The 22,026-nt window shown below is 39.7% G+C and overlaps 1 protein-coding gene across 6 annotated transcripts in view; it reads right to left on the reverse strand.

Annotated features, from left to right (window-relative positions):
* LOC126756348 (uncharacterized) overlaps positions 1-15,059 on the reverse strand; it is a 174,860-nt gene extending 159,801 nt beyond the window's left edge. For 4 of the 6 annotated variants that reach the window (XM_050469347.1, XM_050469348.1, XM_050469339.1 and 1 more), the window contains exon 1: positions 13,353-15,059. The gene's annotated coding sequence lies outside the window, so the exon portion shown is untranslated. The remainder of the gene's footprint in view (positions 1-13,352) is intronic. The other 2 variants (XM_050469342.1, XM_050469340.1) reach the window with 2 other exon arrangements.
* Positions 15,060-22,026: the final 6,967 nt, after the last annotated feature.

A 22,026-nucleotide genomic window follows, 5' to 3' on the forward strand; every position in this document is an offset into this window, starting at 1 on the left:
TCAAAGAAATATAATTAGCTTACAAATGCTACGGTCAATGGTGGAAGAGTTGTGCCGCATCCAAGTTTCGGCTTGTGGCAGCCAATTCGTGCCAACTATTGCATAGCATCACTAATGCTCGGCGAATAGAAAAACACTCAGTGGCTGCGTCCGTTTCTGAGCTTTGTCGTTGGTCACCCTTTTCCAGCCAGCATCTTACTTCGTACCGTACTGTATGGTGTCGTCCAGTGGTCACGACTGATATGGTGAGTTATTATTGTCTTGCTTTTCGCCTTGCTCCTATTGCTTGCTACAAAAGCGCTTAAGTACGGATGTACCGAAATGTCGCAAAGCGATTTGAGGTACAGGCAGCGAAAAGGCTGTTATCAACAACGACAACAACAAAAATGTTTGGCGTACAATTTGCTTGTTTTTAGCTGTAACTGTGACAGTTGTCATTTCCGCTAACACCGTTGTGGTCGCGCAGCCTCTCAGTATTCGTCGCTGGCCCTGCCATCCTCTGCACTACGTCACATTCGTCTTTCATAATCGCGCCGCTAAAACGTGAATATAATTCGTAATTCGTAATGGATGCAATGTACCGTTCCGAAAGCCAGCAGCGGCTTCTTCGCGAGGAGATTTGTGCTACTAATTAGTGAAGGAATTGGAAAGACTTTTCTTCAATTCAGTTTTCAATTTGCATAATAGATCGTGACTTGTGTGCTCTTTCAAAATGTTGTGATTTTCGGAAGGAGCTACGGTAAATGTGATACAATATTCAGGGACCTTCAGGGACTTGTAAATCTGATTGGGAGCAGGGTCTGTCCTTTTCACTTCTTTTATATATGTCTTATTTTGCTGTATATACAATCTTATGTAGAGATAATAATGTAATCATTTTCATCATAGCTCTGCTACACTCTACACTGGTGCCATCCTACTCAATTATTGAAAACCTTCTTCTTCCCCCATATTTTTTTTTCCAAATATTATCAAAAGATTTATAACTGTTTCATTGCCCTTATATGTATTATCATCAATTAAAACTTTAAGAAAATCGAGCAAGTAAGACTTGAAGGGGTCAATCGAAGTCTATCACACATTCCTCTATGAGCCGATCTTCAATAATTTGTAACTACTCATCGAATTCCACGGAGTTCACCTCAGCTGTCAGTAGATCAGCCAGTAGTCAAGAGCCATATCTACCATCTCTCCAAGTCACTGACCGCAGCCGTTTATTTAATTCCGTCGGCGCTGTCACAAAAGAGTCACCGAAGCATATTAACCCGCCGCGAATATCTTCGAAATCTTTATTACATGCGAAGTGTCTGAACACTCGGCTCGACTCGAGCAGATCCGATTGGTTTTTGTTATTATTATTACGATTTTGTTTTATTTATTGTTTTTGTTTTAGCCAACATTTGTGCGATTCAATTGAGTGAACGCCTTGAACTTCCGTTCGTCGAGTTCAAGAAGTCTGACATTGTGGCAGAGTGTTTCTGCGGAATGTTGGTGGTGTGTGTATGTGTATGTAAGCAGAGTGGGCTACAAAACATCAGCGTTTGTTTGCGTGTCTTTTCACTTCGTCTTAGCACCTCCACTCGCACAAGACAGCGAAGAGTTGTAATAAATGAAGAATGGCCAAACCATGGAACCCGCCATAAGACAGTGACGCGTGGAAATACTTTGAAAGGGTGTCTTTTGCAGAGATATTTCGCCACAAGTGCCGAACGGTGCCGGTGCCAGTGCACCCACGAAAAGTCGCCTGCCGCTATGCCACTGTTGACGCTGAGCAAAAAGTCTAAAATCGCGAATTGTGTGTACTACCGGCGACTGACAAGCGCTGTCCGCACGCATGCGCGTAGTTCAAGTTGAAGGCGAAATGTAATAAAATCGAGACAAATCGCCGGCAACATCTGCAGTACGCGCTTCACACTTCACAGCCCTTGAACGCGGTGCGTGAAAGATACTCAACTCAACGCCCCACCATCGGCGTCGCTCTGTCGCTGGCGGCCCAGCAGACTGACAACTTCCACATGCACTTGCAGAGCTCACAGGTGAGGCGACGCGGACGAGAACCAAATAAATAGACACTCGCAGGTTGGCCTCTTGATGTTGGGAATCAGCAGTCGCTATTGGACCTGGTCGCGCTTTGCAGTTACTAGACCACAAAAACACGTAGTAATGTGGCTTGAAGTAACCACAAAAAAAAGAGTCCAATGAAATAGTAATAAAGGAAGATAAATAGTGAAGAAGAACCAACAAGAGGCAGCCCAAATGGCACTCAAGCGCTGGGCTCAAGAAATAAAATGATTTTTAATTAAAAATTTGCATTTACAGCATTGCAACTCTACGACAGAGCCGAAGGGGAGACACAACAAAACAAACAACTCAGTACTGTAGTGGCGTTGTTTACTGCTTTTTTGCAGTCCTCTTTGGTATTGTTTTCTTGTTGCTCCAGCCATCCACTCCTATTTATTTGTGGCACGAAGATCCTCGCACAACCACATATGTACATGAGTACGCGCGCCGATGCTCAAGTGCCCTTCTCCGTCAAGCTCCGATGCAGTTTTAGTGCCTCCCCACAGCACCGTCGCGCCGATGTGGCAAAAAGCGGAAAACAGCGCGCGGCATTAATGCTAAATGCCAAATTGTGTGAAAATCAGTCCGTGAAGTGTTTAACTTTAATGGCTGCGTGTGAAAAATCCGCGAGCTGCAGTCGGGCGCAGCAAAAAGCCGCGAAGGGCAGGAACGTAGAACAGCGAACGTGCATTCGTGTGCCGCGGAGTGATGCACAACAACTCAGATATACATATGTATTGGCAATGCTCGTATATGCGCATTTAGAGACGGAGCGCTCGAGTGGCCAAAGGTGCTGAGAAGCATGGTGCGAGCTGGCAAGGTGTGTGTACGACGAACAACACTGCAAGTGCCAGCCAGGCCAACAACTCGAGCCCTTCGACATTTTATATTTTTATATTTTCTTTTAAATTTTTATAAACTTAACAAAAACCGGGGAAGCTAATGAAGAACAACAATAACGCGAGCGCAAGACGCTTTTGTAAGATTTATGCGCAAATCACGTGTTGCATGCAACAACGCACTATCGGCTAATTTTTTCGATGGCTAAAATACTACTTATAAGATATTTAGGTATATATATTTATATGTATGTATATATGTAAACAATTTCGGTTGTTTATGCTAAAGTGAAGTACACTAGACGATCCATATGCCGATATATTGGGTAGTCAAAAGAGTATTCTCGTATTTTGTCGTATATCTCCAGTGCTGCTAATAACATTGTGTCATACCATGTAGTTTTGGAAAGGTGAGATCTCAAACTTCATTTACCCAAAAAAAATTAAATTCGGAAAAGCTGAAAAACAGTTACAGTGGAGTGAAAATAATGAAGAAATTCGCCTTTTCTTTTAATTTTTGAATAAAAAAGGGAAGAATGCCACGCAAGTCTCCAATGAAATTTGTGAAGTTTACGGAGACGATAGTGTAGCATAACAATGGTTCGTTTGCTTCCGTTCTGGAAATTTCGATGTGAAAGATGCACCTCGCTTCGGTCGACCCACAGGTATCGTTGAAAAAGACCATGAATTTATGGAAAAGATTCACCAGAACCGTCACATAAGCAGCCATGACATCGCTAAGGAACTAAAAACTCATCATGAAACGGTTTTGAAACATTTAAAAAGGCTGGCTTGAAAAGGAAGCTCGATATTTGGGTATCACATGAATTGTGTGTGAATAATTGAATGGACCAAATCAACATCTGCGATTCTTTGCTGAAACGATATGAAATCGAACCATTTCTAAAGCGAATCGTAACAGGAGACGAAAAATGGATCAAATACGAAAATAATGTGCGAAAAAGATCATGGTCCAAGCGTGGTGAAGCTCGAAGCTCAACAAATGGTCGCAAAGCCAGGATTGACGCCTCGAAAGACCACACATATCTTTGATGACTCGCCAAAGCTTAGCTGGAAAGTTTTGATGCACGCACCATATAGCCCTAACCTCGCACCACCGGACTACCATTTGTTTCGGTCAGTGCAGAACTCTTTCAATGGACTAAAGAGAAGCCTGTGAAAATAAATTGTCGCAGGTTTTCGCCGAGAAACCAGAAACGTTTTACACAGATGGAATAATGTCTCTAGCGGAGAAATTGCAAAAAGGGTCGACCAAAATGATGCATATTTGTTAATTTATTTATTATTATAAATATAAAAGAAAAAATAATTTGAAGTTTGATTAGAAGTACGAAAAGACTTGTTTGACTACCCTATATATATTCTGTAAAACAAAAGACTTAAGCGCCAAAATCCCTTCAAAAACAAAATTCACCCAAAGACACAATAACCACGAAATATATGGAGCTTATTATGATCTTCAGAACTTCTAAAGTAACTGAACACTAGATTTTATACCCAACTCTCGCTGAACAATCACAGCAGTAGTTATAACAGAAATGAAAAATTAAAATTCCAGAAATTTGTCCGCACATCAAAACCATAAACACCAAGCAGAAATTTAACGATATTTGCGCGCCATAATTCAAGATGGAATGGTGATTAGATTCGCTTCCTACTGTCTTAGATACGTATGAGTACACAAGCCTAAACATATACAACGAGTCTCAAGTACCTACAGTCGGTGTGCGCAAGAGAACTGCGCAGGCGCGGGTCCCCTCTGTATGTGTGTGTATGTGTGTGTGTGTGTGTGTGTGTGTTTGTGCCTGCAAAAGTCGTTAAAAATAAAAGAAATAATAATTTTTATATCAAACATGCCAACGCAAATGAACAAGTATTTGCAAACATATCTATTTGCTGCGCATGTGTACATGTACATATGTATATTTGTATGTATATATGTACAAGCGCTTGCCTCAGTTTGCGCGCTTGTGCTCATTGCTTGCTGTTCGCTTGCTCATTACTTTGATTGCGGCTGTTTTCGCTTTTTATCGACACAGTGCGCTCCACACAAACACACACGCACGTACATGTGAAATATGTATAATACAGTTTTTTCACATTCAATTTCAGGAAGCTGTAACAAGTTGGGCAGCTTCGAGCCTTACATGCGCCTACAAGTGTGTACGAACAATTTAAAATCGTATAAATTTTCGTTTTCGCTTTTGTTGTTGTTTTCACTTAGTAGCAAGCGCCAATGAGCCATTTTCATTTCAGCAGCGTTTGAACTAAATGCATATATGTATGAGTGTATGTGTGTGTGTGAACAATTATAGCTGTTGTAACTGCAGTAAAAATGATTTTATTGTTGTTTTTACTGCTGTGATAAGCGCTTTTCAAATTGTTTCAAGCCAATCTACTTATTAATTGTTTTTGATGGCATGCTGCAGCAGCTGTCGCTGTCAGTCCATACTGCTGATTAACAAGCAGCAAGTGAAATATAAACTTGTTAATTTACTGTTACTACGTTTTAAACGTTCATTTTTCATCATTTAATGAATGTGTGAATTTGGCTTCCTTTGAAATGGATTTATAGGGTAGTCGAAAAAGTCTTTTCGTATTTCAAATCAAACTTCAACTTATTTTTTTATTCATTGAGGGAGTTCTGCATTGACCGAAATAAATGGTAGTCCGGTGGTGCAAGTTCGGAGCTTTATGATGGATGTATCACAATTTCCCTGTTAAGCTCTCCCAGTTTTTGCCGAGTCATCAAAGATGTCTGTGCTCTAGCATTGTCCTGATGGAAGACGAAGCCCTTTCTGTTGATCAGTTCTGACCGATTTTATCGATTGTTTGCATCAATCTCATCAGTTGCTGTCAGTAAAATGTAGAATCAATCGTTCGAACAAGCTGGAGCAGCTCATAGTGGATGATACTTTTCCAATCCCATCAAACACTAAACATGACCTTTCGAGGCGTCAAACCCTGTAAATATGATCTTCGCATATCTTTATGTAACGAGGATAACTTCAGAGAAAATTTCCATTTTGAATTTATTTTGTTATTTCATTTAACAATTTACGCTTTTAGCAAATACAACAATCTTTGCTTTTAATACGCAATCGCCGCTGCTTTTTTGCAGCTACTAGAGGATGTTAGGTAAGAATTTCTGCTAAAAATACACCAAAGAAGAACCAATCAAGAAATAATTGTAGACACACATAAGCACTGCTGACTGTCATTTTCGCAGCATGTCTCCATACCAAAGCTTCTGACATCATTCAGGCACACACACACGCACAACCGCCGAAATGCGATTATATTCCTCTTTATCGAATTTGGCAATACTCGTTCTCACAATGGACCTAAGCGATTGGCAAATGTTTGGTCATTTACGCCAAAATGACTTTTCGTTAATTTGTTAATTCCCAACAACAACAACAACAGCAACATAAATGAGATGAAATGAAAGGAATGAAAGAAATGAAATTGAAAGATAGCAACACCAACACATTCACACGCATGCATATACCACACCGTGTGTAATGCTCGATGGCTAGCATCTCACAGCGACTGCAAGAAACGTGCGCTGAGGTCTTCAACCTCGACTCGATTGTCGATTGCTTAGAAATGCGATATCGAGCGTGAAGTTACGTTGCGTTCAATTTAATTTTCCGTCCGAATATAGCTCCTCGACTCTTGGCCGCTGAGGTTCTTTGACGTCTTACATCGTGCTTTTTTTATTTTTTTATTTGCTTTCAGCGCACGCAGCAACGCTCAGACGGGAGTGGCCCTCAGCGCGGTGCCAGCTTAGCAAACCTCACAAGATAAACTTGTGTGTGGCACTCACTTAAGCTGTCAGTCCAAGTCATTAGAATATTTTAATAACCGCCGAAACAATAGTGTGTAACGGCAGCAACAACAACAACGCCAAAAGTATTCAAAGCTGCGAAGTAAAAGCGATGCGTGCCGACTGACCAGCCAACTGCAAGTCTAATTCACTTGCTAATGAGCGCTTCACCGCCCGACTGCCTGACGGACTGAGTGGTTATGTGACGTAGCGACGTTCGTCAGGCCCTCGCTATTGCTTTCATTCTTCGATTTGTTGCTGTTGTACTGTTGGTTGATGTCTTCAAGTGGCAAATGCACGACTGCCACAGCCACCTGCGGACAGCCCGCGGCCGTAGTTGGTAACCTGAAATGGTTCTTCTTCCTATTCCCTATCGCTGCTGGTGGATTTGGCTGCTGACGTTGATTCTCTGTCATAAAAAGCTGATTTTCGCAATTTGACTTTGGCTCGAATTACAACTGAGTTTGACAAATGACAAGTCCAACGATGATTAATATAATGTCAATTGGCTTCCAACAACAAAAAGCAATGTGGCTCACCTGCTCTCCATCATAAGTTACAACGAGGCGCCGACGTTTCTGGTTTGTATAACCCTGCATTGCTTTTTTTCTCCACAACCACTATTACACAGTGTGTGCGTGTGTGTTTGTGTTTAAACTGATTTTGAGCTGTTTTCTAATCTGCCTCAGATTAACTCCAATTTTTGGACTCTGCGTTTGGCGTAAGTTTTGTAATAAGCCACATTTTGCTGATGTTGCTTCCAACACTTAATTACGATAACTTCAAAACTTTGTTTACATAACCCACCTGTTTGTTTGCTGGCTCTCTTCATAAGCTACTCACTTGCCATTCTAGCCGCACTAATTGGCGCCACTGCCATGTAAGCGGCATAGATTAATTGTGTTCGCTGGGCTCTCAAGGTTGTGCACGTTTAGGTGTTTGGATGTTTTTGTTGTAATTGAAGGCGGAAGATTTTCTAAAGACGTTTTACACGTTTGCAACACTCATTTTTGGCGCCTTAATTACAAAGTGTTTTTAAAAAAAGTGGTAGACTCTTTGTATATTAGCCATGAGACAAGAAAGAAACCAATTTAAATAAGCTGAAGTCTCTACTGCATGCTTTTTATATAAGAATTATATTTGACAATACATTAGACCTTATAACGGGTGATTCAAGAAGAGGTACCTTTTTAAAAAGCCTGTTTTTTGACAGATAACGCATGAATCGTGTCAAGCTGTCATGTTATTTTTGTTCAGTATTGTTTGGCATTTCATCGTGGAAAGACTTACCCCCGAGCAAAGTTTAAAAATCGTTCAACTTCATTACGAAAATTCACGTTCTGTAAAGAATGTGTTTTGCGATTCGCTCAACTTATGGTCAACATTATCGGCTTACCGAGCGCACTATTCGCAATACCATCACCCACGCTGTGAAGAAAATATAGCGGCTGTAGCAGAGAGTGTACACGAAGACCGTGGAAGCCACTCGAACTGACGTATTAAACAACTCGGCGCATTGTATGTAAGTTGATGTTTTAAATTAAAAGCGTATAAAGTGCAGCTTGCGGAAGAACTAAAGCGCTCTACCTTTCCAAGTGACATCGCTTTGCTCTATGGGCTCTTGAAAGGTTTCAAGAAGATCCGACGTTTTCGAGCCGAGTTTTCTTCAGCGATGAGCCTCATTTCTGGGTCAATGGATATCTAACGAAGCTAAATTGCCGCATTTGGGACGAAGAGCAACCTGAAGAGATTCAAAAGCTGTCATTAAACTAATAGTTTCCTATAATATTTCTTAAATGCTTTAGGCCTTATGGCAGCATATCGGGCAGAGATCTTATCAATAAATATCCATTTGAAAAACTATTGATCGTAAACTACATTCATTAAGAATGGCAGGTTCGTCAAAAATAATGGTATTTAATATACAGTTAATTCCTTGTTTCTTTTTAGCCTGTTTAAAGAGGTCGATTTATCATTACGAAAACTCTTTCACCTGCAGCATTTAGATATTGATGCGTTTAACCCTATGTGTTAAGCTGATATTCTCTATTATTATTAGGAATTCAAATATTCCGGTGCAGAGTATCCAGAGTATTGAATACTCTCTAATCAGAATATGGTATCAAGAATAATTGTTAAATATCGACTCTCCAGATCACTCGTTCACGGCAAAGTCTTCTAAGAGGGTAAAAGAGCAAATTTTCCGTAGCCATGAAACTAATATGTAGAAATATCATAAAAACGCTACGCAAGTTCACACCTTTCTCCTGGCCTTCCCGTTCATTAGTCACCGCATATCCCACTTTCCCATAGGCAATTGAAAAAATTTAATGTTTTTTAATAATTTTAATGCAAGTCAGCTTCATTACAAAATCATTTTCACATCTTCATTACATTTCATTGTACAACAACAGCAAACACAAAGGCGTCATCAGTAACCTCCGTGGTCAATGCACCAACGATGACATTGAGTTAATTGACAAAAACGACTGCAAATGCCATGAAAATGAAAAGTCTTCAACAAAAAGTCACATTTTCTTCTCTTGCATGCAATCAATATTTAATTATAAATTCTGAAGTCAACACAACAAATTACAGAACCGGTGAATTCGCAATAAACACCCAAGTTTATATACAAAAGTCACAATTACGAACACTTAATGTGCGCATAAATGCTGAAAGGCACGTCATTGAATAATTACACGACTAAATTATTATTAGTAAACGCCAATGGCAACCACCCACTACAACAAAAACAATTGCAATCAATTTTACAATGCTTATAAGTATTTACATTCGATTTTAGCGCAGGTTCTGCTTGTAAACGAAATCGGCTGAAAGGCATATATGTTTGTATATAGTGTACATATGCATGTATATATGTATATTAGAGCACGTCGAACAAATTTGTATAATCCCTAAAAGATTAATTTCGCCTTAAGGAACCTCAACATCTCTAGAATATTGCACGAAATTTTCAAGTTGATCCGAGTAATAGTTTCGGAAATGTAGTCTTGAGAACTTATGCTTTGAGATACAGTTCTTAAAGACTTGGACAAAAAAGATTTTTTCGATATTTGTAAAAAAAATTACGCAAATTTTCAGTTTATTGTAAAAATTGTTGAAAAAAGAATGTATTTTACCCGAGGAAACCCCTTAAAAAACACGGTTTCGAAACCTTCTCTTGAGCAAAGTTGTTCAAAATGATCCGTAGAATATGTCCCACTCTTGCAATTTTTCTAATTTGTTGGCACCCTGTAAGTCAACACGCTCTAATATATATGTATATATTATTGGAATGAAATAGATTAAAGGGAAACATTTAAAGAGTCGTCACAGTTTCGACAAATAAATTATAATTCAACTGTTTTTTTATGGAATTGAGCGCGAATGTTCTTTAAATAGAATTACTATTACTCTATTTACAGTTAGAGATTCTGAGATATTATAATTAAAACTCTCCCATATTGTGGGATCTCTTCCAAACACCAACAGCTTGACAACTCAAGCCGATTGGCGCAATGTTGCTGCCGGGTTATTTTGGTTCTGGCTGAAATCTACTTTGACAGCTCCCAACAGGATGTGCAGGAGTTATGTAACCCACATTTAAAGCGAGCTACCTGTTTGAAATATTAAATTTTGTCAACTGTCGTGTTGATAAGGAGAAAGTAAACAGCAAATGGCGCCTACATGCGCATCACGTTTCGCAACAAACCAGGTTGAAGCAAAAACAACAAAAGGCTGCAGGAAATACATGCCGAAAATTTGCGAAACGCAATCGTACATACTAAGCAGTTGCAAGCAATCGGCAACACGAAATGCGGGCAGAAATCTAAACTTTTCGAAAAACATGAAAAACAGCCAACAAAGACAACAAAGGCAACAACAAATTAAAAGCATATGCGGCGATAATAGCAATTTCGGCAAAATCAGATGAAAACAGTTATTCGGCAATAACACAAGCAAACGAATGGCAGCGATTGGCGAAACTTGTTGTGCGGCGAGTGTGCAACGTGTGGCAATTAATTGGTTTACAATCGGGCCGCGTCGCGTCGCCGTGTCTTACATAAGCGCCGAGTGTGATTTCTGCATAGTAATGAAGCAATAGCCGGCTATAGCATTTTGAGCGTGTCGCAAAACATCCCGCCACATAAACGGACGACCAGATAAATTATAGCCACACACACACACACAACCACACTCATAAAGCAGGAGTAGGTTAACAGCAATTGCCGTGGATACTGCAGCAATTTTACAAATGCAACGCACACACACACACAGGTGCTACAACAACATAACAACAACATTCCAGACATAATCTTTTGATGCTGTAATTGCATTGTTGGCTTTGTGAGGCGCCCATCTTCGCTCAGCATGAAACAAAAGCCTCCGATTTACACGGATTTTATTGCTCGTTAAATGCAAACTAATCGATTATAATTGCAAAGAGTGTTCAGACGATTAATTAACATTGTACGATGATGTAATTGCGCATGTCACAACAACAACAACCGTTATAAGTGGCCACCTAATGTTGTGTTACAAATTATTTGGCCGTTCTTTCGTCGATCATTTGGCGCACACATACAAATGTATAAATATGTGTGTGTGTTAGTGAGTAAAATAATTGGTCAGATTTTGCATAATTTTGCCGAATCGCTCCTATTTACATTTACATAACAATTAATTCATTTCAATGTATTTATGTCTCTCATTTTGAATAAGTAATTGCTCATTTCGGCAATTTCTAATGCAAAATTCAATGCGAGAAAATTTATTCAAGACAAGACAGTTTAGTTCGGATTTAAGTTCCCCACTGACATGGGTTTCAGGCTTGCGGTGCTTCCTTCTCGTAAAACAAAACGCTCTACAGGCAAAAGGTCTTTAAATTTTGGAAAAGGGTCCTGTGGAGCAATGAAACTAGGGTGAACCGATGGAAAACCATTTGACCATCGTCCCAGGTGTCAGACGTATAAATGCAGATACAGTATAAAACTGTGAAGCACAGCGGAGGTAGCGTAATGGTCTGGGGAGCGTTTTTCTGGTACGGTGTTGGACCATTGGTAAGGGTAGATGGCAGAATGTACCAATTTGCATACCTAATATTCTCACAAATACCATAGAACCACTCGCGTTCGAATCGAGGCCAGTGAATTGGATTTTTACGCATGACAATGATCCAAAGCATGCAACTAAAAGTGTGAAGAACTGACTCACTGCAGAAAGTATTGACGTCTTGAGCTGGCCAGCCAAAAGTCTCGATGCAAACCCAATAGAAAATTTATGGAACGATGTTCAGAAACAGATTGCCAAAAAATAATAAAAAAATGCGGAAGAACTTTGGACTGGAATCATGCTATGCAATTCCACAAAGGAAGTGTGCAGAACTAAAGACGCAGTGGGAAAGTCAGTAATTTTTTTTTAATAACTATTGAATGAAGCTTTTTAATTTTTTTTAAATACTTCACTTATTTCTCACGAAAATTATTATAAAACTATTAAAACAAAAAACAGCAACAATGATCTATATAAAAATGCTATCTGTAATCCTTTGACAAATATGTAAAATTTCGAAAATGGAGATGGATACTACGAAAATATGCCACAGAAGTTTGCCGACAAACTCTGGATTGGAACTCGCAAAGAAGTCGTAAGAGAGGCTGGTCTAAGACCATGTGGGAACGATCACTACAAAAAGATATCGATGAATAATAAGCATGCCAGCACAGAATGTGAGCAGAAAAAACCCTTAAATGACCACTATGCTCCAGTGAGAGATACAGGAGCGGATGATGAAGATGATTTAGTCCCAAGATATTTAGGTTCTTCTACCAATAGCTTTTTGTATATAAATGTCATCCAAAGCAAAAACAGCAAAAACGAAAAATAAAGTTGAGAAGATCAGAAATTTTCAGGCCGAAAATAAAATTTTTATTTCTTGTTACTTCTGCTGCGATTAGCTTTGAGATCAAGTCCTGCCTATTAGTAGAATACTCAAAATTACTGAACTGATACGGTGTATAGGAACTCAATAAAGCGGCTTCATCTGCTCCCGCCCCTTGCTGGCATACCAATCTTTCATCGGTTCAACAAAATCTTGTGAATGAAGTCAAAGTGAAACATATAACTTCTGACTCGTATGAATATAAGTTCTTTTTTCTAAAATAATTGTTGACCTCATCTAAATGGCAATGAAATGTGAAATGTAGGTTAGGTAAAAGTAAAAAAATAAACAAGAAAATAAAGCATGCCAATTCAGACCTCACATCACAACGATATATGTACATATGTATGTACAATATATAGCTTTTATCACATTTTTTTAAATAGACGTCTGATAAGGTCCTCAGAAAAGCATCTAAGGAATTCCCCAGGCGCCAAATATCGAATCTGTAATTTCAATGAAACTGTCATTCTCTTAAAGAGTATCTTTTTTGAAACTCCGCCGAATTCAAGTTCCCATGTGTCATATCAGCTCTAAACAGCTGCAGTCACTTTCTTTCAAAAATCTCACTTCTTCAGCAATTTATACAGACCTTATTGGCATATGTATGTAGCGGTATTTATATGCCAATATTTACTAACAACAAATGTCAACTCACCTTAGTTAAAAACAAAGCCGCCAAGTGTCAGCAAGCAAATGAAGATAAATCTGGTTTTGTTGTTGTTTTTGCTTTATTTTTTCCGTTTTTGTTTAATTGGCTATAGATTTGATGAATCGCATTTATTTCGCATGCAAAATATTTTCGTTAATGTTTTCTCACTGATTAATTTTTATTTTTTAATAAAGAGATTAACTCATTTAGTCGCTAGTAAATTGAAATAAAAAATTTTATTAAAGAAATTGTGTGAAATTCGCAAGCTTTCGTGCCGAGAAATGAGCAGCGTTGATTTGTGTTATTGTTGGATTTAACTATTTTTTTTAGATTGTTGTTTTTATTGTTTGTAATTTTGGCAAGTCGTCTTTATGCTAATTGCCGATATTAATTTGCATTTGTTTCAAGCGACGCCGAAATGAAGTCGTATGCAAAGTACCGTTAAATGGCTAATATATGCACGTTCGCTCAAACGGCTGTTTGTATATGTATATGTATATGTTAGCATACGCGCGTGTGTGCGTGTGTGGGCAACAAAACTAAAAGCTAAAAATCCGAAACTCGCGCTGCTTGTTGATTGTTTTTGTTGTTTTTCTGGTTCGTTGATCTGGTTTTTATTATTTTTATTTAAACTATCTAAGGCGCTTTTACATTTTTCGCAGTTGTTGTTGGACTTCGCGCCGAAATGCTTGCAGTTTTTGGCGAATATCTGGGAAATTGGCACGAAATCGGAATTTCGAAAACTGTAAATTGCAATAAAACGGCGCAAACGAGTGGGACGCGCGCAGAATTTTAGTGAATTTTATTTAATAACACACACATACATGCACACCCGTGTGTGTATTTTGAAAATTCAGCTGCGACACAGTTACAATTTCGAGCAGAAAGTTACACTTTTCCTTTTACTTAGGAAAAGTTGTTGTAATAATTATTCGGAGTGCCCCGGAAGCACTAGTTCGACGGTCGTTAAATTTAAGTTGCTTTTTTATTTTTCACTTGGCGTTGAAGATCGCTTATGCTACAAGTTCTTGCAGTCGAATCCGTCTTGTTTTTTTTTTTTTGTTTTTGGTTCAAATGCCGCTTTTTACCGGTTTTACGGCCACCGTTTAATTTCTCTGGCCAAGTGTGCTACACTGCTGTTGCCTTGTTGTTGTTGTTAAATTGCATCGTCACTTGTAAATCGAATTTCACTGCCGCCATAAGCGAGCTACCCGCTGCACTTTGCCTGTGTGTGTGTGTGTGTCGCACTTTTTTCCTGCCGCGAGCGTTAATTGTTGCGTGCAGCTGCGTGTATGTGTGTGTAGGTGCGCGCCTTGCAACGGCAATTGGGTCTCAATGTCTCCCTAGATGAATATTTGTAGTCACTGTGGCAAATGGCACACAGAACACACGCAGCAGCTACAACGGTTGTATGCACATATATGTGCATGTGTGTGTGTGTGTTCACAAAGTATTCTGTTTCAAAAAGCTTAACTGCAAAGTTTTCGAAGAAATCCGCACAAAACTAACAAAAACTCAATTCAGATTTCTACGCGCCTGCACACATACACACACATACATAAACTTATGCGAAGGAGTACGTACGTACATACATATATACTAATTCAACTCTTTCTTTTGCTTTGCTGTTTATTGCATTTGATTTATGCTAAAGAAACTGTTTAAGACTCGTTTTCACGCGCGGCAACTCGTCTCGAGTGGAGCACCCTTCTAAGTCGCTATCGAAATCTCTACTGAAACTGGTGTTGCCACACATAGCTGGCATTGAGCTCACTTTGCCACTGCCGTTTGGCCGTTTGCTAGAAGCCTCGTTGCTGCTGTTGTTGTTGTCTTAGCCACCATGCCAACTGGTTTCGGGCCAAAACGCATACGCATTGAGCGCGCTGAGCGCACCTTGAGCTTTGCCGCTCTTGAGCACTTCCGTGGAGTTCGCTCCAATTGTCGGGTGCTCAGCGTGGCGACAGATTTTTTCATGGCTATTAGGTTTCTAGCAGCAACTCTACTCACCACCATAGCTGCTGAGGTGTGGTGGATATGCGTTGGCCAACTTCAAAGTGCCTAAAGGGTTGCTTTAGAGCAGATGAAGGACTTTTATGTCAAATTGCAACGAAGTTTGAAAAGCAAAATATTATTTACAAGCTAAGAGGTGAATTTTTCTTAATAATTTTTTATTAAATCGTAAAATTTCAGATATGCCCTTAATAGTTCTTGCCAACATTTCTTTTTCGTACAGTAGTATATCGTACAAAATCCTAACTTAAGTAGTAAAAGACGCCTCGACGGTTAATTCTACATCCACATGTGCACATTATGACAAACGTAGGTCTTAACAAGTGGAAACATAATGCTAATGTATCTGCTTATAACACACATTCAAATAATTTTAGTCAAACATGTGCCCACAAACACAAAAGGCAAACCATGAAAAATGTGTGCCCCGTGCGATTTCGCGTAATTCTTCGATTAACTTGCCAATCAGAAAGGGCAAAGTACCCTCCTTCGACCATATAAAGAAACTCTGCTATGAGGCTTTCATTCCCCCTCGCTGCATGTATGGGTGCATGTCTGCGGCCGTGCAAAGGCACCTGCACCTGTTACACCAACAGCACGAAGCGGCCGGCCCAGGCAGGTGAACGAGATGATTGTGTGGACGGTCAGACGGAAGGAAGAAGCGCATAATATGACAGCAATGCTTTGCATGCTCCTTTGGGCATAATGTGCGTCGGTTTGTGTGTGTGCTTGTAGCATGCGGGTTACTTAGGCACGGATCTACCTGCTTTGGGGCGCTGCAGCTAATGCGCAAATATTCCTCACTTGGCAAACATTAAACTTTTTAATCCGGCCATTCGTTGGGCATACACTTGCGGAGCCGCGGAGCTAAATCCCATTTCCCTGGTGGACGATCATCATCATTATCACCAATAGACAGACGTTCGGCCACGTAGGCAGACAGACAGCCAGATCAGTTGCGGCCACGTCCGTTTGCTTTAGGGGAAGGCAAGGCCCTGTGCATGCACATATATTTGTATCGCGAAATTATTGAACTCGCATTAGGGATGTTCTTCTTATGGTAACTCAGAGGAATCATTTTTTTGCAAACTTCAACTTGGTCGTTTTCGTCAAAAAAGGCCTATTGAGAGTGATTATACTTTGAGAGTTGTAGCAGGTCCAACAAAATTGGATTAAAATAAGAAAAGTAAAAAGATTTAAGTTTTTTATTTGCGTTTGACAATGAGTCGGAACAGGGCCGGATCCAGGGTAGATTTTTTTTGGGGGGGATCTGTAAAAATGTTTAATTTTAACTCAAAGCACTTTTCTTCGCAGACTGTGACTTATGATGGAAATAATATTTTGAACTGTTGCGATCCTCCCTTGGGTCGGAAGCTATGTCTTTTATTAAAAATATAGGATTACAAGGGTTCCTTATTATCAGAAGACGTCGTAACGCATACTTTCCACCACAAGAGTTAACTCAACCAAATGTGGTACATCAAAAATATTCACATGAAAAACGACCCACCCTAGTACAACCGAGAATCTTATATTTTTTTTAATTTGCGTGCAATAGTTATTGTCAGCGTGCTGGTGAGTTTTATTTTGTCATCATCGTCGTCCAGCCGAAGAAATGTATTCCAGAAGTGATGATACTCGGTTACTTGACTAACCGGCAATGCAGGCGATATACCCATTATGCACCAAAATAGGCAAAAGGGAAGGCAAATACGTATCCTAGAACCCGGTAGGAAACCGTACGCGTGCTGGCATAAGAGTAGGAGCTGAAAGCATAAATTCTAACTGTATTTAAAAGCTGCAAAATTCCTCAAATAGTAAATAAATTGAAAGAACGGCACGAGGCTGAAGAAATATATAAGCGCCACAGTTTAGAAAAGCATGTCAACACATTTGGATTTGCATTCCGAGTGGCCTCATTGTGCTCCTGAACTCGAGCCTCTTTAGAGTGTTTATCGTGTTCTAAGCCTACTCTTTGGTTTCCATTGCAAGCGTGTAGTTCTTCGAACCAAAGGCTGGGGTCCTTAGCCGCCATGGTTGTTGTTGCTGTTGTTGCCTTTGTCGTAGATGGTGTTGCTGTTGATATTGTTCCTTCTACAGGTTCTCCGCTTGGTTGACTTTTATTGTGTCGCTTCTCTTATTCTAAATTCGTACGAATGCTACAACATTTCAATGCCAAAACCGGTGTTGTCTGCGCAAAAAAAAGAGTGCTCCTCAGGCCGCTTGTTGTTTTCATTAACATGAACTAACCATTCCTTAGTTGATACTAGTCATCACTGTAGCAGCTTTTTATGTCGCTACGTTGTTATTGTTGTGTTGCTGTTCTTCAATTATACATGTGTGCTGGAGCTGGTCGCCTAAGCAGCTGCCGCAGTCTCTGTCATCAAATGGGTTTACACAAGCTCCAGCAACAACAAAAACAACAACAACAAGCATGATATTCAACCTACATGCTACAGTGCACCATAAAGTAAGCACACACATGCCCACCAACATGTGTGCGTGTGTGTGTGAACGTGTACATGCTTGCATTTGTAAGCTTATGTGCCAGAGTTATTAGTAAGATTGGAGTGCTCGCCATTGGTTCCACTCAAATCTCCGCGCTTCCACAGCTGTCCATCGATTTACCGCAAATCTGTCTTTGCTTTGCTGCTTCGAAAACATACTTCAGCTGCGTTTGGCGTCTTCACAGCCTTTAATAATTATGCTTTAAACTTTTCAAAAAAATCAAAAATCGTTTTTCTACAATTTTCTATCCGAATGGGTTCGTGCTCATGTTTTTTTCATCATTTTTAATTTTTTTAAGAATTCTTTTGAATATCTTCCATTTGGTTTCATATGTACATATGTACATAACATAAAAAAGGAATCCAACACAATTTTTTTTTACAATAATAACAACTGAAATTCAATTAAAAATCTGACGTCATAAATTAACTGAAAAGAACGACTACAGCCTTTCATCGAAAAATATTTAAAAAAAAATTTGTAAAAATTTTATCAAAACCAAATTATGATTCAAAGTTGCTAATTTTAATAACTGTAAACAAATGAATACACATTAAACTCTTGCACTTGAAAATCAGTCAAATAAAGTGTGTGCAAAACTCCCTCTTAAAGCAGCGCTCGTAAAGCCCAATAGAAATGTACAAAACTAGCAGAGCGCGTAGAGCGCTGAAGAGCGTGCTACGTCAGAAATTGCACAAAAATTTGCTCATACTTTATATTTAAAAAGCCGGTTTTTCTGCAATTCCTGCATTTGTTTACTTATTTAATTGTCTTCTTTCTTTCGGCGTTTTGCTACCTTGTTATGGCCCTCTCTCATTTATATTTTTCTCACTCGAAACGCGCTCACCAACTTTGAAATCACTCAATGCCTACTCATTGTGCTCCAACTTCGCTTAACTGTTATATGTGGTGAATTGACATATTCGTACACATATTGGTGTGGTGAGCTGAGACGCGTAATTTTGGCAAAATTTTTAGAGATATATATATTTTTAAATTGCCTGCTTCAGCACCAGCCGTCATATGCTTGGAAATATGTGTAATATTCATATGTAAATTAAAATCCAAACGAAAATTGATTCTGAAGAACCTTTTTTCAAGACAGAAATTCGTAAAGTTTTTGATTTTACTCAGTGGCGTTTCTTTCTTAACTGTATAGTCTCTACTGTCAAAAGCGAAATTGCGGTAAATCCGACAAATTTACTTACTAACTTCTTCAGTCGTGATAGGCCAAAATCGCTTTGCCAATTTTTAAGAACCTTATGATCCAGAATAAGTATAAGGTTATTAGCTACCACAACAGGCTGGTGTTGACCAAGTGAGATCTCTGTTAGGATCGTCCGCTTAACCTTATCTAACCTCCTTGGCCTGGAGAACTTTTACCTCCTCACATTTCTATCATATGTTTGTCAATGCGTGGACCCTCTCTGCAGTTTGATCTCAGCTTCATCCACTTTAAAATAAACCGTAAAATGCGGCTCCCATTCTGATCGCTTTCCTAACACATTGCAACATAAGCACATGCACCTTTAACTAACTTTCAACTTAATAACCTTTCCTTCTCCCACTTATAAAAGAATACTTAACTCGGCTACAATTCTTTCTACCGCTTTCCATAACTTTTCAACAAAAAGATTTTTTTGATTTGTTAATTTGTTGAATATTAAAGTTGTTAATGGCAATTTTCAGCATTCCCCTTTTCGCCTTTATTTATTTTTAAAAATTTGTTGGCACTCCATTAAAATTTTTCGAGTACATAAGTTCCTCTTCGCTGGAGAGCCCAGCAGCGACAGCAGAAAGCAGCAAACGGCAAAACCCAAACAACATTTACCGTTCGACGATATGCTTTGTTGGCTGAGCTGACAGCCGCGCTGGAGTCAACGCGACCGAAACGTCAACGGCAGCTCCAGCGAAGCCAGTGGCGCACACCCCCGCCTCCGCAGCGCGCTTGCGCCCAGTCGCTGAGAGCAGTCACGTCGATCGCCGCAGGTGGAAGTCGGCAGCATGTTGGACAAAGCCGAAGCCGGCCCCGGCGCTGGTGCCGGTGTTTTAAAGCCCCGCGCACTCGCATTGTTGACATTCAAAGTGAATTTAATTTAACAGTTAATTAATTTTCGTCATTCCTTTGCGATTCGCTTCCACCTTTTTGTTATTCGGTATTTGTTTTGTTAGTGTTATTCGCTGTTTACTTCGCTGTGGTTTGGTGCGTGCGCTTTGTGGTTTCGTGCGCGCTGTGCCATGGCAGCGCAAATAAATTGTTGTAGTTGCATTCCTTTTTCACATTCGGGTATTGCTCTTTCATTCACGAACATTATCTTCGTTTTGCACTACTTCATGTGCTTAATTTATTCACTTTTGTTTTACAGTTATTATTATTATTATTGTTATAATAACGTCCACCGAAAATTCGGGTCTATTAGTATTCTATCAGAGCTCTGATTTAAAAGTGATGTCATAAAAAATGGCCTTCTCATTGTTTCATAGTGACTGATATGGGAGTTTCTTTCTAAATAATAACAAAATATCAATCTATCTTCCTTGTATCAATCTTATTATTTCGAAATATGATTCCTTTCTTGTGGCTAGTTCGCGATAACTTAGTGACAATCTCTGACTCTACCCATCGGATAAGTTCTAGTAACTTTAACTTTTATGAATATTTTCAGAGAATAAAAACTTTCATTGACTAGCAGGCTACCATGACCCGGCTATTCGATCCCTTATTGTCTCTGAACTTGTAATAAAGTAATTTAAGATATTTTCGGCATGTATAGATCCGGCTACAGGGAATTGTTGTACAAGATGCCAGGAGACAATAATTCAGCAAACTGCCACATTGCCACAAGTGCGCACCTCACAAAAGTAGGAACCACCAGCGGTAGGTAATGTATAACTAACCCAATGTGAGTCTTTCTTTGCAGTCCCACACAAATCATTTCTTGCTATAAAGTTGATAGTTCAGAGGTAGCTTAATTGTTCCGTCCACACAAAAGAGGTCAATAACAATCGAAGGCAGAGCATTAATTAAGCCCTTTTAAGCTCTGCTCTCCCATAAATACGAAAATAAGCAAAACCACCACCGTGCGGAGGAGTCGTTTGATCATATCAGATATTGTCAGTTGGCAGCAAACAAATGCACATCGACATAGATTAGCACCTGCCAGCCGAAATGATGTCCTTCGGCGCCAACACATGACACGAGGGGCTTTGCTGCCAAAAGCCACAAATGCATTCAGACATGCAGATAAGCGGCGAGAGAGTGAGAATGCATGGGTGACGGTTTTGTTCGCACCACGAAACAAATATATCAAAACATCAACTGCAATAACAGCAACAACATCAGTATTGGTGTCATCAATGAATCGCTGCACGTACGCAACCAAGCAATGCCATTTTACATACATATGTATGTATGTGTTTATTTAGAAGGTGAAATGTTGATGGAAAATGCATACATGTAGCTGTGTGGGTTTGTGTGTGTGTGTTAGCCCGAGCTCGCCGTCTGCCAATCAAGCAATCAACGCAGCCGCCCATTGCTGCCACCGACGCGCTGACCACACCGCCTCCATTGCCGTCTATGACATTGCTGCAACTCACAATTTGCTATTGCCATTGCCATTGTTGTTGTTGTTGATTATGCCACTAACCGCTGCGATACAGACAGTGCCGTGCGGACGCGCATGTTGCACGAATAACAACTAGTCAATAAGCCATTGCGCTCGCGTCTCTGTGTGTGTGTGATTCCGTGTGTACACATGCACCTATTGGTTGTGGAGGGTCAGTGAACCGCCCACCCAGAACATTAATTTAGTGGAATCCGTTATATTGCGTTGGCATCGCATAGCGGCATTTATATTTTTTGTGGCATTTTGCTAATCTTTGCGGAGAAAAATGAAAAAGTTTGAATCTATTTTCCTAATACAACAACAAACAATACTAAACGTTGCGTAGGCATGGAAGACCGCTGCTGCAAGCTATTTATGCGACTCTGTGCGGCAGAGAGCTCTATTGGCCACCAGCTAAGTGGAGGCTATTTCGCTAAGTTACTAGAATTAATTGGAAATTTTACAGTTGCACACAATTTGTTAAGCAATTATTTATTTGTCTCAATTATTTTTATAACAAAAGAAAAAAACATCTAATCGATCTTTGTACTGGAATT

The sequence above is a fragment of the Bactrocera neohumeralis genome, chromosome 4, assembly GCF_024586455.1.
Source record: "Bactrocera neohumeralis isolate Rockhampton chromosome 4, APGP_CSIRO_Bneo_wtdbg2-racon-allhic-juicebox.fasta_v2, whole genome shotgun sequence".
Taxonomy (NCBI): domain Eukaryota; kingdom Metazoa; phylum Arthropoda; class Insecta; order Diptera; family Tephritidae; genus Bactrocera; species Bactrocera neohumeralis.